Source organism: Taeniopygia guttata, chromosome 4 (genome assembly GCF_048771995.1).
Source record: "Taeniopygia guttata chromosome 4, bTaeGut7.mat, whole genome shotgun sequence".
Lineage (NCBI taxonomy): Eukaryota > Metazoa > Chordata > Aves > Passeriformes > Estrildidae > Taeniopygia > Taeniopygia guttata.
This window is the reverse complement of record NC_133028.1, coordinates 67422750-67442964: the sequence shown is the minus strand read 5'-3', so window position 1 is coordinate 67442964 and position 20215 is coordinate 67422750. Positions and strand designations below refer to the sequence as shown.

General features: G+C 39.9%; 1 protein-coding gene across 1 annotated transcript in view; it reads right to left on the bottom strand.

Annotated features, from left to right (window-relative positions):
• Positions 1-20215, bottom strand: part of LOC115495084 (uncharacterized) — a 161297-nt gene that overhangs the window by 119092 nt on the left and 21990 nt on the right. The window contains exon 3 of the mRNA XM_072928814.1: positions 1529-1678. The gene's annotated coding sequence lies outside the window, so the exon portion shown is untranslated. The remainder of the gene's footprint in view (positions 1-1528; positions 1679-20215) is intronic.

Genomic DNA, 20215 nt, shown 5'->3' with positions numbered 1-20215 from the left:
AAGAGAGAAGCTGAGCAAATTGCTGTAGCACACTGTGCCTGGCTCAGTCCTTCATTTGACTCCTGGATGCATTCAGTTTTCCAGGAGAAGTTCAAAAGCTGAAAGCCAGTGTAACACCATGGGACAGGAATTACAAAGCAGCTAAATGGGAACTGGCAATAGCAGAAGTGTCAATGCAAATCTGATGTCTTCAGGGTTGCTGACAGCTTTGAGTACTAATTTTGACCTTGACCATAATTCTTTTCCCAATTCAAGAGCTTTCCTTTTTATTCTATTCGTTAACAATGAAATTGAATTTTTAAATGGATTGACACAGTGAAAGAGAGGGACATACTTTCACTTCAAAGATTGACATATTCTTAAGGGACTTGTTCCTGTACCCTGTTGGTGAATCAACAAGGAAAAAATGGTTACTGTGCTACAAAAGCAATAAAACATGCAATTTACTAAAACACTGTCTGAAAATATTATCCATGGTAGAATGAGTCTGATTAGCTAACAGCAACAGATAGGTTTATGATTCCAAGTTTTATGGCTCTTTGATAACATAAAGCATTTTTTCTCAAAAGTAAGTTGCAGCACTTAATGCATTTGCTAAGCTTTGTGTTGTCAGCACTATAAATCACTCAGCAAGTTGCCCTCAGAAATAAATACTGCAGTGTATGTTTAGAAATTTACAGTGTGCTAATAAATTACTTGAGAGACAATTTCTGATTTTCAATATCGAGTCCAAAGAACACTTATTTCTATAGTCAAAGGCATTTATTGCTGATACAATTGTAAATAATAGCACCAGTTACTTACATTTAATAACGACCATAACTGACCTGGAGCAAGTTGTTCCTTACATGTAAAACCAGCCAAAGATGATCATCTCTGATGATGGATTTCAATTACACTGGCAGGATGCAGTAATACAAGGTAACTAGGCTGTACACTTGGATGACAGTTTTTTATAACATTTCCTTGGTTGGAAATAAAAAAAATATTGTTTTCTAGTCTTTCCTCAGCTTTGGGGCAGACCAAATTATTCAGTTGCTTCAATGAATCCACAAATCACATTTTATCAGCATTTGTTTCAAGCTCTGTTGTGTTGATTCTATCACAAATATTAATGGAATGCCACAAACGCACTTAGAAAGGAAATTTTGAGGCACTACATCCTGGCACTATCCTACAGTGCCCAAGGGCAAGTGGGTCTTTGACTACAGGGAATAATATTTGTTTTTACTCTACTATTGCTATTTTAAAGACTGATTTTTTTTTTAAGGACTAATAATTATTATTTTAATGTCACATTAAAGACCTTACTGGCAAGACAGTGTTTGACCCAAGAATGAAGTTAAAAGAAAGTAAAATTAATATTGCATCATCTCTAAAATATCCCTTAGACTTGATCTTATATTAAGGAAAAATTAGGCAGAACACAGCTGAAGAGGTGGTGGCAGATCAGGATTATCCAAGCACTAAAGGAAAGCAATGTAAAATAATAAGCCAGCAGCCAATTTAGTAGAAATGACAGGATAACCTTTGCTAGGTGTGTGGTCTGAAGTTCATTAAGGCAGAAGTTCCCAGACTCTTCCCAGTGGAGATGCAGGTATGGAGACTGCAGCTGTTCCACAGACAGCTCATTGGTCCCACAGTGGCACTGCTCACCAGGCTCCTTCAGGCTGAGAAACTCCAAAGACATACAACAAAAACACATTAAAAAGTCTGTTAATGATATCACATTTGTCCATGGGCAATCATCAGTAATACAGAGAGGCCTCTGTGTCAAAGGATGTGCTCAGAGAGACACCAAGTGTTCCTGGAGCAATCTCTGTTGGCAGCAGGGCTCATCCTGCAGAGCTCTGCAGCATCCCCACCTGCAGCTGCTCCACTGCCTCACGGGAAGCTCCCATGCAGCCACATGGAGGCACCTGCTCCCCTCCCACCTTCCTTGCATTAACTGCTCATCTCCCAGCACAGAGATCAGCCCTGTCCCATTGCTTCAGCACCAGCCTAACCCATGCAAACAACAAATTTCTTGTTTGAACTGATACTCCAAGGCTCATGCAGTGCATTATGAATGACTTCTTAATTTTTTTTAAATCTCAAAGGAGCACAAGAACACCTACAAATGAAGGTTTACAAGTTTGGAGCGCCTGATATTGGAATGATGACCTACAAACAGCTGAGAGTTTAATACAATTATTTTGTTAGTCTGAATTGTGTTTAATAGAGTATATTTGAAAAAATGAGATTCTTCTGAAATCCATCAGTTTTACCTTACAATGCCCTGGTCTGTCTGACACACGAATCTACAGATCAATTAGTCCTCTGAAAGAGCTACGTGGACACAAGATTTCTGTCTAAATAAAGACCCCCTACACCAAGCTGGCTTTCCTGCTTCTGTGGCTCAAGAAACCATCTGTTCAACTGGAAACAACAGATAATTACCCATAACTGCAGCTGCTTTAATAAACCAGTTGCTCATTTTCCCTGTACCTTGTAGTGTGTAGTGGGTGCATGCACTCCATTGTACAGACACTGCCAGCTGAATGCACTCCATACTAAACAACCTGAAAGCAACTCTAATTTAAGTTACTCCAATATTATATGCACATTCTCCCTGAAGAAATTGAGAATACTTGTGAAATACTGCTTTTAAGAATCTTGGTTTAACCACTGAAGCACACCTACAACCCTAAAAAAAATGTTATCATAACTCATGCAATTCTACATTTTACTTCTTGGCTACAGTAAAACAAAATCAAATTTTTTGGCACCAGATTAAGCATTTTAACAGAAACATTGAAAGTAAACATTATCTTGAGTAGCACTAGAATATCAAAATACTCAGTGCCACGAAGAAATTGCCTTTTGCACGCAGCAGACAAGCAAAGACTGCACGACACTACATTAAGCCATGTGAGACACCAGTCACGGTGTTTTCCTTAAGCTGCTGTGCTGCCTAGCAGCAGGACTTTGGGATCTTCTCTTGTGTGGCTCCTTTGCAAAAGGAGGTGTCAAGTCACCGTTTGGACCCCCTGTCAAAGTGGCCTTTGGAGATGGGTGATGTGCACCACCAAAGCCTCTGCAGCGACCAGCAGCTGTAGAAGCTGGGCTGTCACTCTGCAGAGCCAGCCTTGCTTTGAGGACACATTTCCCTGCTGCTGTCAGCACAGCAGCTTAAGGAAAACACCGTGACTGGTGTCTCACATGGCTTGTTCCCCTTCAGCCCTGGTGTTCAGGCTGACTGCTTGCCACTTGTGCTGCTACCTGGACTGGCCTCAGGTTACACAGGTCTTGGCAGCGAGCCTACCTGCAACGTGCCTAAAAAAATCAGCATCCCCAAAACACTTCACAGGTCATGGGGAAGGTTTTAATCAAGGAAAAAAAATCTGCTGAAAGCACAGAAAATTCAGTGAATCTGTCAATGGTTACAGTTATGACAGAATGAATTTTCATTTATAATTTTAGACTATTTGACTTGTATTTTACTTATTTCAGAGGGATACAACTGCCTCAGATATTCTGCAGTTAATGCAGCATACAAATTTGGCTGCCTTTATCTGTATCAAAGAACATTTTTGCAGCCACCCTATGAAACTCCAGCCCAGAATTTGCAAACAAAGTTCACTTGGGGAACTTCTGCGTACATGGGATGTTCGTGGATTTGTGTTGTCTTCTAATGCATTAAAAGTGAATACTTTCCTTGCAGAATGTTTTTGAAAAAGCTCTTACTGGATCAGAACCACAAACACTTTAAAGACAGAAAAAACCAATAAAAATCCTGACTGTAAATAAGATGGAATGACAGATCAGTTGCTCTCTAGTATTTCTGGCTGAAAGCAGCTAAGGAAACACATGCCATGGGAATGACACAGGAGGAAAGAAAAGCAATCTGCCCATTACTACAAGTACCCAAAGAGCAGAAGGATAAACCAAGTAGGTGTTGACATTATGTAACATGCTCAAGCAATTTTAAAAGACACTCTGTTTTCTGTCTTAAAAATACAACCCTTAAAAAAGGGTTGTGTCCCACTCTTGCAGCTCAGCACTTCAGTTTAGAAATTTCTAGTTTAAATTCCGAGTCAAGAACCCATTTTTGGTACTGGCTGCAGCCAATCTCCACGCCTCATTTAAACAATTATGCCATTAAGTGCTTGGATTAAGAACGTTTGTAGTGCCTCTGCACAATAAAATACCAGAGGCTTTATGGTGGGAAGCCTCTTGCTACAGTGAAGGCAGAAGCCCATCTCATCAACATGCTAGCCAGCCATCCTCTCATTCCCTACACCATGCATGAAAAGAAAACCTGTTTTCATACTATCCCAAATGCACATGACAGCACAAATAAAGTGCTTTAGCTTTACAGTATCCATTACAATTATCCAGCAGTCCTTGGCATAAACTGTGAAAAGCCCTTTCTTTTTGAATAAATGGACTCCATCAAAATTCTGCAGGCACCTGAACTGACTGCAGATGAACACCAAAACTCGCTGGCATTTTGTTACAAACAAAGGCCTTTTCCCTGTGAAGTTGTCCGACACAGAATTTTACTGCCCTGGATTTCCTGTATAACAGAGAACTATGCTTTTGCTAGCAGATAAAGCTAAGAATGTGTGGTTTATGATATTTCAAGACATAAGGCAAATAACAGGAGAAAATACTTGTGTCTTATGTAATCTTTTGGCCTTCATAAAGTCAGTAGAGCTATTTCACCATCACTCAGTTTATTCTGGGTTAATTACACTGCTCATTACGCTGTCATAAATCAAATAACAAATGAGAAGTCTCCCAGGACCTCTCATAATACAAGAGCAAGTGCTATCCAAGTAGACGACAGGCTAGAAACTTTCAAGTGGAAGGGACAATTTCCACATACAAACTAAATTAGTGTAAACTCACCTAAGCACTAGAGTTCTGTTTAGTTACAAGGCTGCTGAGTTGACAAAAGCTCAAAACTTAGTAATAAATTCTTTCTCCCTTCAGGATTGGAATGGCAGAAAATAAAATCAGCATTTCACCATTTCAGTTCTGTGTTAAATCCTGTCTTTTTGACACTTCATTTGTCAAGGTTAATATTTGCCTTTTATTGTCACTAAGTGAATTCTGCTTATTATACTTACTCAAGTTACCTGGCATTTCACAGTAGAGTCAGCATTTGCTCTGTTGTGAGCTCTGCATTGGAGGTACTCTGAACTCTCTCCTTCCTCTGGGTGAAATAATTTCTGTACAAATGGCTATTCTAGGTGTCTATTTTTGGGATGGACCTATATTAAAGCTGCTGAAAAAAGATTGCCATAAAAACACAAATGCAGAAGAACTACACTCCTCAGATTATTCACCCTTGTTCCACAACACTTACATTTGTATTGATTTTATAATGAATGCACATGAGATGAGGGAAGTGCTGACTTCTCTTGCTCTGCCATATCCTGCTGCTTTTCTTGTCTAAGTGAGGTGCAGTGTCTCACTGAACTATTAAAAAAGAATGACTTATAGGGGAATAAATTTCTCTTACAGCATCACCATTACAGAGCTTCTCTCCTAAGGCACTAGGTGTTAACCAGCTTAGTGCATTAAAAAAGTGACCCCTGTGATTTAGTGTTTTCTAGAATGTACAGCTTGAAAAAAATGCAGTTTGAACACTAGGAAAACATGGACTGAAGCACCACTGGCAAGCATGCTCCCATCCCTTCACCCTCAGCACACAGATTCCATGGATTGCACTGTGCAGGTTCTCCAAGTGAGGATGGTGATGAGTCAGGCTGAAATAAGGTACTCAAACACTGCCAGTCAGGGGTTTGAGGAGTTCTCCTAGGTCATGAGTCCCATTTTCTTAGCTGTGAGACCTCTTGAAGATGTCATTTAGGGATAATACCTGAACCATTAGCTGGCACTAGGAAGATGGAGATGGCAATTCAGTGCCAAAGGAGAGCAATGCTGAATTCACACTTCAACACTGCCCTTAAACAAACCCTGTCAATAAGATCCTTTCCCAAAGGCAATGCACAAGGCAAATCATCATAATTGTCTTGTTTCTTGACAATTAGTTCACCTAATGTGTTTAATACTACTACAAACACCATTCTCCCCATGACAGTTAAAATGAGGTGACAAAGCCAAAGCTCATTCCCAGGAACTCTGCTTCAGAGACAGTTCCCTGTTTGCTTAGCAGGCCACTTCAGAGCACACTGCAGGCTAACAAGGGACAGCACATTCACACTGAAATGTGTGCAGGTAAAAAAACCTGAAATGCTACAGTAGCTCATGAAATGTTTATTTGTACAGTACATCAAATGGGAAGAAATTTTGGCAGCTGTGCACTCCATGCAAGAAAAAGAAAAATATTATTACCTGAAAATACATTGTTATGCTAGGAGGAGTTAAAAGGAAAACAAAAACGCCCCACCTTTTGTGCCTGACACATGCTCAGTTACGAATTCTCCAGGCAGAGTAGGTCTGTTCTGAGAGACTGCAGAGGTCAAAGACTTCCTGATTTAACAATATTTACTTAACTAATCCAGGCCCCAGAACTGTTTAGGGACACTACTGCAGAAAATCACAACCAAGAAAGCCAGGCCACAACATCATGTGTAGGTCTCAGATTCAGGCAAAGAGAAAAACAAAGTTTCTAAGCAGGCAGAAGCCTGAGAAACTGTTGAGAAGAATGTAAATAAGGTTCTTTATCTCTCCCGTTATTCACATTGTTTATAGCTAAGTTTGCCACTGTCCGTCATTCACTGCACACCAACTGTGTGAATTGTTTTCACTCTAAGTCCAATATAAATGGTCTAGACTAAGCTCTATAAAAAAGAAATGTATTTGAAATAAATCATTCTATTCTCTCGCCTTCTGAAGTGGAGTAATTTCATTCCCATCCTGCCTCAACAGAGTCAATCGTTTATACCAAGGGCACATGCCCAGGCCTTTGTATGACTAGAAATTAAACAAAGTGGGAAGTCTGAACCTACCCATGGATACAGAAGGTTTTTTGTAAGGATGTGACAGTAGCTTCTTTCCTGCCAACAATTCAGCAATATTCTAAAACTTAGCGGGAAGGAAGAAATAGAAATAGTTTAGCTGCACGAGGTCTGCATTGACAAATTAACAAGTCTCATACTTCTGTTGCCCATTCCAGTACTCCACTGTTATCAGTTACAGATTAAACCTCCTTACAAATACACCTGTGCTGTGTTTTGAATTAAACACCTTAGATATAAAGAGAGTTTGGTCAAGATGTGCTTGATGCCCTATTATTTTATCTGCCCCTCTACCTGGGTTTTTATTACCTTCAGCACATGACTTTAGATCACAAAGACAAGGCTAATTGGACTCCACAGAAGGCAGAGAAAACATTAGAATCTTCTGAACATAAGGCTCAAAGGCTTTTAGGGTCAAAGAGGCTTTCCTCCTCCTCAAGAGAAGCAGTCCCCTGCCAACTTTCTCACAAGAGCAGGCCAGTTCAGATATGTGACAGAAGCACAGCAAGCAGGAACAGAGGCTGCTCCCTCATAGCAGTGACCCCAGCTGGGGCACCTCTGGGGCTGGTCCCTGGCCAGAGCCCCAGGCTGGGAAACAGAAGCATTACAGAGGCTGCTGAAACGCTGTGTAATGACCTTGGAATAGGATCCACAGCTGAGAGGGAGATGGAGCTATGGGACACACTGAAAAGTCTGGAAAACCTATGAGAGCAATTGCTGCAGTGATTTTAATTTTGGTTAGGTACCACCTCTCTGTTGTAAGCAGGAACAAACAGGCCCAAGGGTACCTAATGCTGTGATTCCCTGCTCAAAATTTAACTGTTGTCTAGTAAATATTACATTATTGCCTGGATTAATATGGTCCCCCAGCACTATTGTGGCAAGAAAGAAGCTTACATCTAAGCTTGTACTTTCAGTACCACTTCAGACAAGTCCTCAGGAAGTCTTTTCAGCTGCTGTTACACAGAGAAGGAAAGCGAATAGACCATGACAAGCTTCCCCAGGTTCCAAACTAAGGAGATTTCGCAACTAAAATACTACTCAAGCAAATTATATCCTTTCACTTGAAAAGAGCTTCCAAGTTAGCTTATTTCATAGATAAAAATGGTTGCAGTAAAAGTGATTAAAATGTATTGCATTATTTATAGTTGAAAATTATCTCTGCTTCAGGCAAGGTATTTGTACCTTTCATCAGGATTAACTATTTTTACCAAGTATTTTTTAAACATATGCCACTCTATTTTAAGTCAATCCATTACATCTCTAAGTCTACTTTGGAGAGATTTCTGAGGATTTATTTCACAATACATGAGCTTAATGTGTATTTCAGTGGGAGACAGGATGGGTGCTTGGAGAGATATGGAGAGATGATCCGTGTGTTAGTCTCCCAACAGAAGAATTTAGTATTAAAAGAGAGAGACATGAAATGCACACACTGGCTGGTATTTCAAGCTTGTTTCAATCCATCTTCCCTTTCATACCTGAAAAAACATGCTGAAGCCACTGATAACATTTCCTTTGGGAGCACATATGATTAGTGGCTATTAACACACACTTAGGGGTGTGTTTGTCAACTGATCATTTCACAGCGGTGCAGTTACACCCAGAAAGCAATTTCTGTGTTGGTTTGCACACAGACCAGCAGCAATGTCTATATTTACTTTCTGTTAGCTGCCATGGGGAGCTCCTATATCAAAACCACAAGTCTTGAATAACTCGAGGCAAATTCCACATTTTGATTATATGCCTGTTAAAGAAATTTCACAGTTTTAGGCCATTCCTAGAAAGTGTGGAACTCTGCTCTTATAACCAATAGATCATTCTTTTTATTTTCCTCATATCAAAGGGGACAGCTGCATTACATTCCTTTGTGCTGCAACACTGGCGTGTTGATTCCATTTTACAAAGTTTCAGTATTTGTGCAGCAACTTGGTACACACTGAAGGATTTTTCCCCCAAAGCAAAAAAAAGCCCCAAACTAATCTTCTCTGGAGCACAAATGGAAGTGTCTGATACTAAAAAACCAGCCAGTCCAGTACTTTTCAGCTACATTTCTAAGCACACCAACAGAAATGCCTTTCACTCCAAGTCTTCTGAAGTAAATTGATTTGGTTTGCTAAGCACTACCCAGCTGCCTCGGTGCCATCTGGAATAAGGAGATACATCCTTTGCTTTGTAAGATCCATGCTCACAAATTGCTGTGCACCATACCTGCCTCCACATTTCCCTGAGCAGCTTAATGAGATCCTTGTTGACTCCAATCTCACCAGGTGTAAACCCAAAGCTGCTGTTGGAAGCTCCTGGCATTTGTTCAATGTTTACTTGGCACATTGTACACTTAATATTTCAGTTAAGAAATGACTGCTGCTGTGTTTTGCATAACATGCTCAGACAGCTTACAAGGACAGTAGGGCTAAACACAGCCCTTTTGCTTGTTCTGTGGTTTTGGGGGAGAGTTTCCCACCTCCCTGCCATACATTTCTGCTTTATGCAGCAGCATTTGTTTACATTTGCATGACACAAACAAACCAAAAGCTCTTTGTCATGTGTTATCAATGTTTCCCAGATCATGTCCTGCTTCCACAATGACAAGCCAGACAAAGAAAGCCTTGTTGGACAGCAAAGTAACTAAACTCAAAATTCCTTCAAAGTTTTGCAGATAAATTATATTCTGCTTTTCCCTTAAGGGACAAAATGCATATGAAGAGAATGGAAAAAATATTTTTCTCTCAAGAAACAACTCAAGCTACTTAGCAAGTAATAAGAAACAAAACAGTGCTTATTGATTGTTTTTGAACCCTTCCACTCAGCAAACAATCCATCTTGCCTTGCTTCTTGGGTAAAAGATTTAGAAATAAGAATACAGGGATAAGGCTTAAGAAAAGAAAGACCTATTGACAATGGAGAGCTAAAAAATACTACCTCTACAAAAAAACATGGCTGAGAAAGACACTTTTCCTGAAGGAATGAGAGTTACATTTGTGTCGTTCTTGCAGGGACAGGACCTCAGTAACTCAGAGCAGATTCTGTTCCTCACACATTATCCAGCTTTCAGACACTCCATAAGGATTCACTACACCACACTGCAGACTGTGCTCCCCATGGGAGATGTAACACATCCACCACACTGCCTAGAAAGAAGTGATGAAGGTACCCTGAACTATCATCAAAATGGAACTCCTGTCATTTGCTAGTAAGCTGCTTTCATTTCACCTAACGTGGATACTCTATTTTTCAATAATAAGTACAGGTTCCTGTGAAAAGCAATAACTTACCTCAAAAACTCTGCTAAACACTGTTTAAATAGACACTGAATATTCCATCAAAATTCACTTAATAGGTGACACCAATAGCAATTCTTTCACTGTATATTTCTGATCTTCATCTTAATATCCAAGTATTTCCACACAAAACTCTTTGGCAATAGAGTTACTTTTTGATTTCCCTCAATCCTATGAAGTTGTGGATGTTACCTTCCAAAACATGGTTTGCTTACAAATTTCAGGACAGAAAAAACAAACATTGCTGACTTTAGATTAGCCTCAGCTTGATAAAGTAGTTGATAAAGTTCAACAGTGTTTCCTACAGGATTTTGGAATTGTACACCCCTCCTTTCAAAATCACCTTCACTAGTTCAAACAAGGAAACAAGGAACTTCTTAAAGCAAGAAAACAGATCCTTTTTACCTGATTGAACACATAAAAAAATTTTAGTTTTAGTCATGCAAAGCTAGAAGCCTTTTTAAAAAAATAATTTTCAATTCTCCAGTCCCAATCTTGAATGTATTACTCCAACAAGAAATCAGCTTTATCTCTAAGCAGTGTTCTCAATGTAGTCTCAAGGTTAAAGCAGAAAACAGTCATAAAATGCAAGCAGCAAGAGCTGTACTTTGTCAGTAACCTTTTCACTGAGAGCAGAAATAAGAAAAGTGACACCATGATACTTGTTGCATTAATAAGAGTGGTAATAAAATACAGCTGGGATTAGCATTTGAGAAGCTAAGGCTTGTGGACCAAAATGCCTGCTGAAAGTTGTACCTGAACAATTGCTTCTCAACAGAAGTTCTTAAAATAATGAGAGCCAAATCTGACATTTAAAGAAGAGAACAAGAACATTTGTCTACTTAATTATGTTAAGCCTGAAAGCATTTCAGTTCTCTAGTTTCTTTCATTATAGTATTACATAAGCAGCATTAGAACAAGAAAACACTATGTATTATACTTCAGTAATTTCACTTTCTAAAAAAACCCCTTCATACTACATCAGAAGCCAAATAATGCATTCCTTGAGTTTACAATCCCACTACTTGGACTTGCTTATAAATACACGTATGGGGGCTGTTTGCTTGATTTTGTTTGTTTTAATTTGTCCTTTGACTTCGTGCCTCAGGATAATCACAGAGTGATGGCACCTGCTGCTGCTGTAGATTTCCTGACACTTGAGTAGAACACCTCCTTAGGCCTGCCTCATGAATTACATCAGTCATGTCAGAGAGAAGCCAAAGACATTGTCACCAGGAGGCCAAGACCTCAGTTACTGCTTTTCTTACCTTGGGAGAAAAATCCTGCTGGAATTGTTCCTGCAATACTCCTTACCCTTTACAGTGATGGGGGAATTTCATTCTGCTGAGCTGACTGACACACAAAAATCACTAATATCACAAAGCTACAAGCAGCAAGTGACAGGGTGTTCTTCCTTATAAGAATAAATAAGAAGGATTTGGGAAGCAAACCCTTTGTGAGAGATCCAGAACAGGTGTAAAATGGTAATATCTATACATGCTGATATGTAAGGGAGATGAAAGGCAGTGTGGTAAACATCAAATGCAGGGTTTAAAAACAAAAAATATTAACCCAGTTTTGGATAAAATAGGAAAAATGGCATCACTTCTTGTCTTCAGTTTGGTCACTGCTGTTACAAATACACTTATACCGAAAGTCAAAGCAGCAGAACCCAAGATATTCTTGTTTCCTATAAAAAGTAGGATAAAATAGGAAAAATGGCATCACTTCTTGTCTTCAGTTTGGTCACTGCTGTTACAAATACACTTACACCGAAAGTCAAAGCAGCAGAACCCAAGATATTCTTGTTTCCTATAAGAAGTACATACCTTTCTCAAACAAGAAACTTTTTTCCAAATTAGAGTATTATCAAGGGGAAGCCAGAACAAACACAGACTGTCATCCTACTTGGCAAGGTGGCACAAGGAGGGGAGAAAAGGCATCACAAAGGTGCAGGCTTAAATATTTTTCCCCAAAGCAAAATTGCCTAGAAGTCACCAACAGAATCCTCTAAACAAGTTTATTAACTGAAATCCCCATCTGGATTAACAAAGTTTCTTGTAGGCTGCAATATAAAAACTTGCAAATTAAGGATTTAGCAGAGTCATTTCCCTGCAGGACCAACTGGCTGTTTTGATTCCACCATCTGGCTGAATCATACTCCACCTCATGAAGCTACTGCACACCTAGTAAAATAGATGGTATAAATACCGAAAAAGGAATATTTTCTGTGCCATTACAATGATGACAGTTTCCTCAAGGCCATGTTCCATAAGCACATGGAATAACTCTGATGTTTAACAGCTCCTTGTTACGTAAAGCTGCAGTCTGGTTTGGAATGCCTTGTCAAGAGGGCTACAACTGCTCAATTCCTTACTGCACCTGAACACTGGAGGTTCTTCAGCCTCACAGAACCCAACAAACCCAAATTAATTTATTTACAGAGGTTGCTGTATTTTGGGAAACAAACATCAATAAAGCAGCAAGAAATTAAATCACCTATTGGTCAAAAATCAAGCTTCTCTCCATAACTACACTTTCTCATGAACTAAATAAAACTACTAAGCCCCAGGCTTTCCCTGTAGAACACCAGTGACAAACATCCCGTTTTTCATTAAGCAAAACCAGTTTGACTACAAAAATAGAACTCCATGATTTCATGGAGAAAAAAACTTTTCTTAAGTAAGTAATTGCAAAATATCTGAGGAACTCAAGCTTATCTGTTAATTATTCATGTTTCTGTTTTCATTTCCAGCTACTCTGGAGCTGCTGATGCTGGCACTCTCTGCTAGCTTTAAGCATCCTTTCAGCTCAACTCTGCCAAATTAAACTGTCACTTTCTATTAAAAAATCTACAGCAGGAGGTTTTTCATCTTCTGATTTATACTTTGTGATAGGAAGTCAAAGTTTAAATTAGGATGGTATCAGCTTATGAAATAAAGCCTAAGCAGTGCAGTGACAACCCCAGTGAAGAAAAACCTCCTGCTTGCATTTCAGTGCACAGCAGAGCAGTTTTAGCTTCTGTCTTTTGGAAGGTTTTATTAAAATAACAGTGCCTGTAGATTCAGTCAGGACACCCCTGAAAGAAGATGTCACCTGCCATAAAGTGTCTGAACTGTCCCTGACTCCATTGACCTGCCCTAACCCTAACCCCAGCCTCTCCACATTTGGGGTGTGTTAACCAGCCAATGCACAACTCAGTTGAATTAACATTTCCTTCTGTGAGCTGTGCCTCCTGAAATTTCCTTAAGGACGTATGGACTCCACCATTCACTGTGCTTAAAATTAAACCAAACCAACTTCAGTAGTTCAACAGATCTATTAATATTACTCTTCCTCTTTTTTTGCTGCAATCCTTAAAAATAGAATATAGTAATATTCCTGTTTATTTCCCTTTAACACTATCCCTTCCTCATATATTTTTCCTCCTAAGCATTTCTACTCTTCTCCAGTGGTGTCACTCCTGTATTTTCCATCACTTCACAGCTGAAGAAAACTTAGTCCTAAGATGTGTTACAGACAGGGAGAAAGTGACCTCAATGTGGGAGAACAGAATTTATTAGGGCTACTATCACACAATTACTCATAAAATTATTATTTGCTGTAATGACCAGCACTCTTCCAGCAGGTCGTGTCTCAGGAACTTTGAGATCACTTTTAAAGTTAAAATTGCCCATAAGCATCATTTTGTTATGACACCTTTACCTTGTCACATGAAATCTTACTGCCATTCTCATTTATCCCAGGGATCTCCAGCTCACTCCTACCAGTGACATTACCCCTTATCTGGCTCAGCACACTCTGCTGGGCTGAGTTTCAGTGGAGCCAGGAGTTCAGCTCAGCCAGAACTGACTCCCTCCTGCACAGACTGAGCCAGAGGAGAGGCTGGTGACAAGATTGCAGAGGCTGACCATGATACCCTCAATACCCAATGCTGCAAGGTCACAGGAGGATAATGAAACTTGGTAAAAAGACTCATTTAGACAGTGATTCCTAGCAAGGATTATACTGTAAATCGTATTCCATCAGGGTTTAAGAGACCGAATACTTGGATAAATTAGAGTTTACAAGTTTAAATAGTTTAACTTTTATATACTTGTCATAACATTCAAATTGAATTTGAGCTTTAGCAACAAGGTGGTTTCTGGGTATCTAGTCTGTAATAATATGTAATGACATATTTTCATGTCTGTAGAATTTTGAAGACAAAGAGCCCAGGTCCCTTCTCTCCCCCAGCTAGATCTCACACACAGTGAGGGGTTCTCAGAACACGATGATGTCATGTAGTGATTTTTATGTTCCCCTCTCCCAGATCTAGGGTGTCCAAGAGCTCCTACAGGAAGCAGTACCAACAGGCTCCTTTTGCTGAATAACAATGAAACTTTTCCAAGTGTTTTATTCTACAATAATACAATTTTAGTATTTGTACAATGCAATTTGAAAACCCAAACATCCCCTTTAAGCGACAAGGCAACCACAGCACAACACAACTGCTGCTTCCTGTACTTGGGTTGTACCTACTGATCTCTTGTGCTGCCCCAGCTGCTTTTGGTACCCATTCTTTGGACTAAAAGCCTGATCCTCCAAAGTGTGACAGCACTACCTTCCTCAGAAGAAAGCCAAGTTGCATTTCAGAGCTCCATAACTCAGATTTCATGGGGATTCATCTCAAAATTCCATTGGAAGTAGTTACACAGATAAATACAGTGTGTGAAGCATCCCTGCTTTTGTTTCAAACCCAGGACCTGCTGCTTCCTTGGAGGCTCTCCAGCTATCACATCACTGAGTTCATTTCTTCAGCCCTTCTGCCCTCTTTGCCTTCCACCCAATTCTTGCATTTCCAGGCTGAAGAGACTGCAAGCAGCTGTTCCTCACATGGAAGCCATTCCACTATTCTGCTTCTGATCTCTACAAGGTCTTACACCTGCTTTTATCAATCATTGATCATCTTCTCCCTCCATCACTGGAGCAGTAGTGCACATAAAAAATAGGAATTACCTACTTTCTGGGATGACCACAGCTGCCAGTTAGAGATCCAGAAAGCAACCAAGTCTAGAACTGACTGTAAGGAGACAGGAGTGAAAATCTGGTTCTCACCACCAATGCCACAAACAATGTTTGACAATGGCATCACAGACCCTCCTCTCCCCCTCCCTACTTAAGCCTAATTCACTTGGCTTACATGAAAATATGAAACACCCAATTATGCAATAGAAATTAAAGTGACTGAGAACATCAGAAATTAAATACTGTGATAAGTATTTCCCTCATTGGAGCTGCACAAATGGAGCAGAAAGTCACCATATGAACTACACATTATTAACTTTAATTATTCACCGATTACAGGGATGTTTTCCTCACAAGGCTTGAAGAATTCCCTTCTCCTATACAGCCGTTTTTCATGAAGGAGGCAGTTTGAGATAGAGCTTTTTATGCAACATGCACCATTGGCTAAATTCAACCATTCTCTGCTCACATGTGAGCAGATTAGATTTTAATCACCCCTCACACTTGGTATAAAGAGTCTATAAACTCAACAACAACATTTACTGAAACTGTTTAGAATGTTTTGCTATTATAAACAGCAGAGAATAAACAATTAGTACTTTAATTCAGACAACTCCTAAGCCTAAACTCCACTAATAAATGTGATACTATCTCTAACTGAATACACTAAGGCTGTTGGGAATTATTTCCACACAAGAAAACAGTTTAAATTGCTCCATCCCTGCAAGGGAAAGCAAAGATCAGCTTCTCTGTAGACCAAAGCTTTCCTGAAAAGAGCATGGCCACTCTGGGTTAGAAATAAGCGCTGTAGTTGCCTTCTTGGTGCCCCCAGAAGTGTTCCTCTGTCACTTCTACCCTCACTGGGAACTCAGCATTCAGAGGGTCAAGTACACACACTCCTTTTTTAAAGGGCACAGAATACTTACACCAGTAATCTAATGCACAAACACTTGGGATGTAGAGGTTTCTTTAAGGCTGGTTCTTGATTGGAAAGCTGGCAAGCAGAGAAGTACCTCTGGCTTAGGAATTCCTACCTTGATGCAGTTTGTCCTGATACTTGATTAATTGTCACAAGGCAAAGAATTTTCTTCATGCCCCCCAACCCTTCTAAAGGAGTCTTTTTTTAATAATAACTTCAAATGCCAATTGCTGGGACAGACTCCTATCCTTGGAATTGTTGGCATCTCTGATGAAGATATATCCCATTTAGCTTTGCTGAAATCTAAGGTGGTAGCCCCTGAAGCTCTCCAGTATGCTTCTGCCCCTGTAAGGTTCTTGTGATATTCTACATTTTCTAGGAAAAGATAAAATAAATGTCTTAATACTTAAACCGAAAAGTATAAACACCACGTTTTAAAAAGCAAGACTAGGATCTACACATGTAAGGATATACCTCAGGGGAAAATCTATTCATGATAATGCTGCTCTGTGGGAATTAAGTTGCAGTTATTCACATACACCCCTCATTAAAGGCTTTTCACCCTGTATTGGTCCACAGGGCACTGCTCAGTAGCCTGGGCTGTTTTCTGAGGATTACGAGGCTGAATGTGAACTGCAGGGAAAAATGTGAGCTCCAGCACACCTGTAGTTCTGCCACCTCTGTCATTTGTCTTTTTCATTCTGAACTGAAAAAAGTCAACATTGTTCTCTGTGAAAGCACAACTGCAAAATTGCTGCCTGCTTCTCTCCCCAAGCAATTCCAGTAACTTCTTAAAGTAACAAAAATAGGAACTTGAAATATCATGGGGAAATAAACCATAACATCAAGTACATTTAATCAAGTGATGATAAAGTTTTTCTAATTCAGTATCTGCCTTATAGACCTTCTCAAATTCACCGATTTAGCTCCTGTACTTTTTAAGGGAACTCTAGAAGAATTCCACAACTGGATGAAGACTAGATCATTTTTATATTTTTGCCTTCAAAGTATATTACAATTCGGTGCAGATGCATTTAAGTTGCCTGAAAAATCTTAAAGCCTTCTCTGGTTTGACCACCACCTTGAAGGCTCCTGTGATCAAATTCAGCAGCATTAGCCGAAGTGAATGAGATCTTCAGCTCAGACCTGCCTTACATTTCTCAATAGAGAAATCCATTTATTCCATTAAATAAGAGCTACCTGCTTAGATTCTCACTGATTTATTATGGAATTATTCTGGACATGTTATTTATTTCCTCATCTGAAGTTCTGAACAGTGGATAAGTTATTCCAGAAATTCACAAGAGATAAAGCTACAAAGCAGGTGAGGTGTTTAGGTCAGTAATGAGAACAGGAAGCAAGAGCAAAACAAACCTTGCAAAGATGCATTTTCTTCCTTACAAAGCTGAGCAAGATGACTTCCCAACTCCTTATAAAAAGGTAGTATAGTGAAAGAGGGAAGGAATTATTTCATTTCCTTCAAACAAACATGACCATTTCTACCTTTCAGATCAATACGTGCAGCTTTGGTGCCTTCCTGTGAAGTTACAAATTGATTTTTTCTCCTTATTAAAAGTGCCTCACATAGCACAAGTGCTCTCTGTTTCTCTAGTTTAATAGTTTGGTGGGTTTTGCCAACAATCATAAAATTCTCTCTATAGTAGATCATCTCAGAAAAAAACCCCAGTGTACAAACAATGTGGGTGAAGTGACATCTCATATGTTTATCATAACTAACAGAACCAGATTGAACTGAATTGCTCAGTTAAAAACTGCTGAATGTATACCAAATCTTTTATTTAAATACCTCTTGGTCCTGTATAAGGCAATTACACCCAAACCTGCAGCTGAGGCCATACCTAGGACACCAGTCCAATTACACAAGTGAGGGATCTCAACAAGAGTCTTCTGCAACCAGTACAGCTACTGCCTGAATATTGGGAAAACAATGATTTTTCATGCTCCATTTTACTGAAACATAAAAGATATTAAATTCTAACACAAAGTCGTGTGTGCCATTAAGACCAGCTAAAAATCAAAGAGACAGCCCCTTCTAAGTTCTGAGCCTCCAATACCATCATTTCTTACCATCAGGTGACAGCATTGTGTAACGCTTCCAATTCCCTGATTTAGCTGGAAGTAGAGGAACATGTGCAACATTGTAAAATTGTGTAAGACAAAGTATTGTAAGCGAAAACTTATCAGAAAAATATGAGGACTCTTTTTATAGCGCATCTGGAATAGTAATGCACATAACCATGTAGACAGAGACAAAGCAAGCTTAGGAAACATGAACTCCTCTTACTCTTCCTTCTTCCCCATTTCCTTAATAAAACCTGAAAAGAATTTACGACGTCTGAATATTTGCATGCACTTGGATATTGTCCAAAGGTTGCTCCATTTGATCACAGTACCCTTTGCTTCCACCAGTGCCCCACATTCATTTCCTCCTTGAGGACTCTGCTGCCTGGCTAGCACCTGGGCTGAGAGCAGGGAGCCACTGAGGCAGCTCTCCGAGTACCTGCCCTTTCTGTGAAGGGACAGAGCCACTCGGGCAGGGTGGGGATTTCTGCCTGCTCTGCCATGCAAAATAGGACCTGGCAGAGCACCTGAGTGCAGGGGCACCCAGGCTACCTCCTGTGCCAGGGGAAGCACGACACCTGCACTGGCACAACACTGTGCCTGCTTGGCTCGGGAGCAGCTCTGTCAGCTCCAAGGTGCTGCTTTCGATGCCATTTGTATTCCCTTCCTCTCCCTGCACAGGTTTTCAGCCAGCTCATTCATTGCCCTGATCACAACACAGCCTATTCACTGGTGACTCACAGACCTGCAGCCAGCTCTGACACATTTTCCTACATTCCATTCAGGATATCAACAGCTTTTTCTGACATCTCCCCAGGGATGTGTCTGTCAACTGAGATTGCAAAGGGGTCTGGATGCCCACGGAATTGCGATAGGATTTCGGTTTCTCGCTGCAGGGACATTAAAGATGGGAAACTCGGAACAACTCTGACTTGTCTTGTCCCTGAAAATTAGCATGCACTCAGCCACTAGTGCTAAGTGCACTATCACAGAACTGACTCTGAAAGAGGACTACTAGAATATGTGCTGTGATATTGACCAAATTAGTTACCTTTTCCTGTTCAAGGCAAGGGCTGTATTTCCATTTAAAGGGGAGAAGAAAAACAAGAGAAGGAAAATAGATTTTTACTGCCTTAGATTTGTTTGCCTATGGGAATATGGTCTTGAAATTTGAAAACCTCTGTCTTCACATACAAGTCATAATCTTCCATTTCATGCCCCAACCCTGGCAGTAAGCCTCATTGATGATTTGCCACTTGTGGCTGCTACAATATAAAATGCTACACAAGATTACTGCCTGGCTTACTCAAAGACAGATGAGTTGATAGGCTGGGGATCTCCATTTATAGAAAGGTATCAAGGAACTCTTGGTATAACTGGTCTAACTGCTCTTCCATATCCAGAGACTTGAATCACAGAACCTTAAAATGCTTTGTGTTGGGAGGGACCTTAAAGCCCATCCAGTTCCTACACTCCTGTCCTAGTTCTTGGTTTTTAATCCTAAATATCTTTTCAGCAATCACTGAAGTGCTTTGTTGGTGCTGTTGATGGAAATAGCCAAATAAGTAATTTAAGTGCCACCATATGTCCAGCTGTAGCACAGTCCTGGGCAGACACACAGCAGCAATTTTGCTAACACTTACACCTTCAAGTTTATGATTTAAACCACCATGAAACAGACATTAATTTCTGCTGTGGATGTTCTTCCAATTGAAGTGTAAAGGTGATATCAATCAAGATGTAAGTTTTCACGGGATTAAGCCTTGCATAAATATTAATCCTTTTACTCTGTCTAGAGCTGTGAAGAACTTTTTAACATAGGCCACTTCCAATTTTGCATTTTAGGAGCATGAGCTGCTTAGAGTGCATTTTTATAATGAAATGCACACTGATAATGTGATTTTTTTTCTTTTGCATAACAGAAAATATTAGCTTGAAATTTTTGAGCTAATTAT